Raw genomic sequence first — 5,335 nt, forward strand, 5'->3', positions numbered from 1 at the left:
TTGACTTTCGATAAGCGAAATATATCATCTAAATTAAAACGAAAAGAATACGTATTTCCTCATATTTTGAACCTAGAAGGAAGTTTGACTCTCGTCATAGTTTGACTCTTGATAAGTCAAATAAAGTGGAAGGAATGAGTGCTACTCTAAGAAAAGAAGGGGTAGAGAAAACCTCTTTTGACCCGATATGTATATTGTTATGTAGAGCCAATCATGAGTAATAAGCAAACATATTGAGAAATTAGTTTGTGAAAAACAATAAGGGGGTGTAGCTCATATGGTAGAGCGCTCGCTTCGCATGCGAGAGGCACGGGGTTCGATTCCCCGCACCTCCACCTAACATTAATAGTTTTGCCAATTTGGCATCATATTCAGCTGCATTTATTGTTATTTGCTGAAAAATATATTCGGCAACTTCCCGTTGTTTACACAAAGTTTATCTTTTTGTGTTTACCTTTTTACTTCCTTCTTTAAACTGTATCTTTAATCGATTGCCACGTTAAGAATTTAATATTTGACAAACTAATATACAATATTCCATCTTTTGTAGCATACTCGGGTTCATTTATTGTTATTTGCTGAAATTATATTCGACAAATTTATGCAACTAGAAGCAAAGGTGTGTCATTTTGCGTTACCTTTCTTCTTTAAGCAATTGTAATCTAATTAATTGCTAAATTAAGATATAATGTTTAGGAAATTATCGCACTAGTGCGCGATATTGTAGTGTGTTCAATTTTCTACTACTCCTACAGAATTATAGATAATACAAGAAAAGATTCATCACATTAAATTGTTTCATAATTAACGACTCATGTACACTATTTTTACTGCCGTATCTTTTCCCGAAAATAAACATATCATATAAACTAATAAAACAATTAATTGACCACAAGGGATACATACTGTCGACACTAAAGAAATATTTCTAAGCAGTAACTATAATCGAAGGTGGACCCATAATTTGAACGTGGTGGGGGCACATGCTCAACCAATATCCTATTCGGACTTTTAATCTTAAGAGTTTCAAGTAGAATATATGATCACTTTTAATATATATATACACATATATTCAAAAAGATTGCCGACGTTAATGGGGTCTGATGACCCCTCTGCTGAATCCATAGGTCCGCATTTGACTACAATAACTTATAACTCTACTTACTATTGGGGAGCCTAATAACTATAATTTGTCTAATTATCATTCGTAACTACTTCTCAATTGTTACTAACTTGTACACTTATATTCAAACGCACAACGAATACAACCTATGCCAATAGTATTCGTTCGCGCAACGAATACAACCAGTATCAATATTCGTTTGCGCAATTGTATTCATGCAACGAATAGAATATGTATCAACTGTCACTAAGGCGAAATTCAAGAGTGTATACAAAGGATACAACTTATATCAACTGTATTTGTTCGCGCAACAAATACAACTAAGGCGAAATACATGTAAAATGTTTTTATTGATATTCGAACTCAAGACCTTCGTTAGCTAAGGAGACGCTCTAACAAACTGAGCTATGAGATCTTGTTGCTCTCTTGTTTCAGTTCAAAACAATTAATCTCTTATTTCATAGATTTGCTATAAAATTCAAATATAATTATGAATGGTAAATTTGCTAAAAGTATAGTTATGAATGATAAATACAGTGTAAATGTTTGATGTGTCGCAAAATTTTTTCAAAAGGAAATACAACAAACACCAAACATTGCATATTCTATACTTAGAGAACAACATCAATATGCAACATTTACGTATTAACTCTGATCTTGACAAAATTAAGAACATCAACAAGCAAAGGTTTTCCAAATATCTAAAATTAGAAAACATGTACATGAACCAAGAAATTAGAGGCCCATACTTTTGTTGCCATAGTGATTGTCATTTGCTACATACCCAACAAAACCAAATGGAGGCCCATGAAATACTGAGGCATGGGTTTCTTTGGCGTTTCCTTGAAGACTCCAATTAGGCTTGGTAATGCGAACGTAATTAGTGACTGTCTCACTAATATGATAAAGAGATTTTTACCTTCCTATACTACATATTAAATTTTACTATCTTTCCTAATCAAATTTTAACTTAATTACATGGTCATATACAATTTATCAATTATATACAAAAAAGTTTTAAATCAGTATCCCTTTATATTAGAAATTGAATAATGAATATCAGTTATTTTTCCATACTACCTGCCCCCGTCTCTCTACTCTCCTTCTCTGTTTTCCCCCCTAATTTTTCTTCATTTAATGTTCTCTATTTTTTTATGTTTTCTTGTTGTATAGAGTTTTAATGGAATTCATCAATGAATTTCGATCATTTTACTATAGAGTTTTAACTTAGCAATTTCCTTTCATGTTGCACAGTTGATGTTCGAATTAAAATTGTCAATCAATAAATTTTGAAAGTATTTGATTATCCACCATTGACAGCTATTAAAAAGCTTTGATGCTTTGAATTCGAATTTGGGTTTTCAAAAATTATTATTTATTTGGATTGAGTGTTGTTGCAAACAATTGAGAATATTTTTTGAAGTTTATATCTCAATTTTGAGGGTATTTGGTGAAGATTAGACTTGATTTTGACCGAATTTTAGATTGAAAATCGAATAAGAAGAAGAATACATGACATACAATATACTTACGAAATTGTATTAAAGTTGTATTATAGTTGTATGTAAATTATATTTAAGTTGTACTATATTGTAGTTATATATTTTTTTTATTTGAATGTTGTATGAAAGTTAAAAAAATAGCTATATAATGTATGAATCGTTGTAAGAAATTTATATTTAAGTTATAAATACTATCTTTTTACATAAAGTTATTGATATGTATAGAAATTGTATTGAGATAAGAAGTTTTAATTGAAATTTTAGAGAGGAAGAAGAACACATCACATACAAAATATATACAAATCATATATAAAATACATACAAAAGGCATATTATAAAAAAATTGTATGAAACTTGTATTTAAGTTGTATGATGTTGTAGATATATTTAACTGGATAAAGATAATGTATGAAAGTTGTAGATAAGTTATAAATATATTGTATACTATATAATTAGTTATATAAAATTTATTTTTAGTTTATATATTATTGTATATGTATCAAATTTGTACAACAACAACAACTCAGTGAGATCCTATAAGTGGGGTCTGGAGAGGGTAGTGTGTACGCAGACCTTACCCCTACTCCGGAGGAGTAGAGAGGCTGTTTCCGGCAGACCCTCGGCACAAGAAGGAAAGAGACAGTGTATCAGTAACAGCAACGGAATCCAGAAAGATAACACCAACAACACAATAACCAGAAAAAGCGAGCAAAATAGTAACACTAAGCAGTAACAAAGGCACAGTACTACAGACGCAAAGGGAATAATATGTACACAAAGTGCCACTAAACATACTACAGCCTAACTTACGACCCTAATGAAGTATTAAGAATACAACTGGAGCCACTAGCAGCCTAAAACAAAACACTAACATACTATCCTCCTATCTCCTAACATACAACCCTAATGCTCGACCTCCATAACTTTCTGTCAAGGGCCATGTCCTCGAAAATCTGCATCCGCATCATGTCCTGCCTGATCACCTCTCCCCAATATTTCTTAGGTCGCCATCTACCTCTTCTCATACATGTCAAGGCCAGCCGTTCACACCTCCTTACTGGTGCATCCAGGCTTCTCCTCCTCACGTGCTCGAACCATCTAAGCCTAGCTTCCCGCATCTTGTCTTCCATGGGAGCCACGCCCACCTTCACCCGAATATCTTTATTCCTAATCTTATCTAGCTTAGTGCGTCTGCACATCCAACTCAGCGTCCTCATCTCTGCAACTTTCATCTTTTGGGTATGAGAAATTTTTGACTGGCCAACACTCTGCCCCATACATCATGACCGGCCTAACCACCGCTCTATAGAATATTCCTTTTAGTTCAGGAGGCACCTTCCTGTCAGACAGGACACCAGACGCTAGCCTCCATTTCATCCACCCCACTCCTATACGGTGCGTAACTTCCTCGTCAATATTCTCATCCCCCTGAATAATCGACCCCAGGTACATGAAACTCCCTTTCTTTGGGATGACTTGAGAGTCAAGCCTCACGTCTATGTCCGCTTCACCTGGCACACCGCTGAACTTGAACTCCACGTATTCAGTCTTAGTCCTGCTCAGCTTGAATCCTTTAGACTCAAGGGTCCGTCTCCAAACCTCCAACCTCTCGTTAACACCGCCTCGCGTCTCATCAATCAGAACTATATCATCAGTGAAATGTATCAAATTTGTACGAAAATTTATTTTTAATTTATATGTTGTTGTACCATATAAATTTATCACTATCGAGTTTCTATTGATGCTGTTGTTAATGCTACATCGACATGGGTGAAGGCATTGAATATTTTACTTGATTTCGACTCACGTGTTCAGCCACAAAAATCAGCCACTTAAACCACTTTTAAACCCAGCAAAACAGTCGATAAATCACACACTTTTACATCTAAAAACAAGCCCAAAACCACCCATCAACTGCAAAATCTGCTCGAAAACAGTCTCAAAAGCTTACAGAAAGCATGGAAAACCAGTTGAAATTATCTTTAAAACGCATCTAAAAAACAACATTGGGAAAAAGGAATTTTTCTTTCTTATCAAAAGTTAAAAACTTTTACGTACAACATAGGGCAAGAGGAATTATTAGAAGTTAAATTTTTTACGTGGCCGAAACTAATTAAATAACAGCTTTGAAAGAAAATTGATTTAAATCCAAGTGTTACTTGTTTTGGAACGAATCGTGCTTGCCTGTAATTGGCTAAGTTCACTTTAGTAAAAAAAAAAAAAAAGAAAATAGTATAACTAAATCCCCTAATTTATATATATATATATATATATATATATATATATATATATATATATATATATATATATATATATATATATATATATATATAGAGAGAGAGAGAGAGAGAGAGAGAGAGAGAGAGAGAGAGAGAGAGAGAGAGAGAGAGAGAGAGAGAGAGAGAGAGAGAGAGAGAGAGAGAGAGAGAGAGCTCTAATAATGGAATGTATATAATTTTTAAGTAATCCTTGTTTAAGGCAGGTAATACACAAAATTAGGACAATTTTGATAAATAAGTTTCAAATATTGTATAGGAAGAAAAAAATTCATTAACTCACTTTCATTAGATAAAATCGAGTAAATCATTGAGGTGTTGTTTTACACTAAAATAGTAGGATTAGTTGTCCCATATAGAAAGTGTGATAGCTAATCCTATCAGATATCTCATCAATTAAGATATTCTGATGAGATATCCTTATTTATCCCACC

General features: G+C 33.3%; 1 non-coding gene across 1 annotated transcript; it reads left to right on the forward strand.

Annotated features, from left to right (window-relative positions):
* Positions 1-262: 262 nt before the first annotated feature.
* On the forward strand, positions 263-335 carry TRNAA-CGC (transfer RNA alanine (anticodon CGC)). Its single transcript has one exon. It is a non-coding gene; the product is annotated as a tRNA-Ala (tRNA).
* Positions 336-5,335: the final 5,000 nt, after the last annotated feature.

This window comes from Nicotiana tabacum, chromosome 13 (assembly GCF_000715075.1).
Source record: "Nicotiana tabacum cultivar K326 chromosome 13, ASM71507v2, whole genome shotgun sequence".
Lineage (NCBI taxonomy): Eukaryota > Viridiplantae > Streptophyta > Magnoliopsida > Solanales > Solanaceae > Nicotiana > Nicotiana tabacum.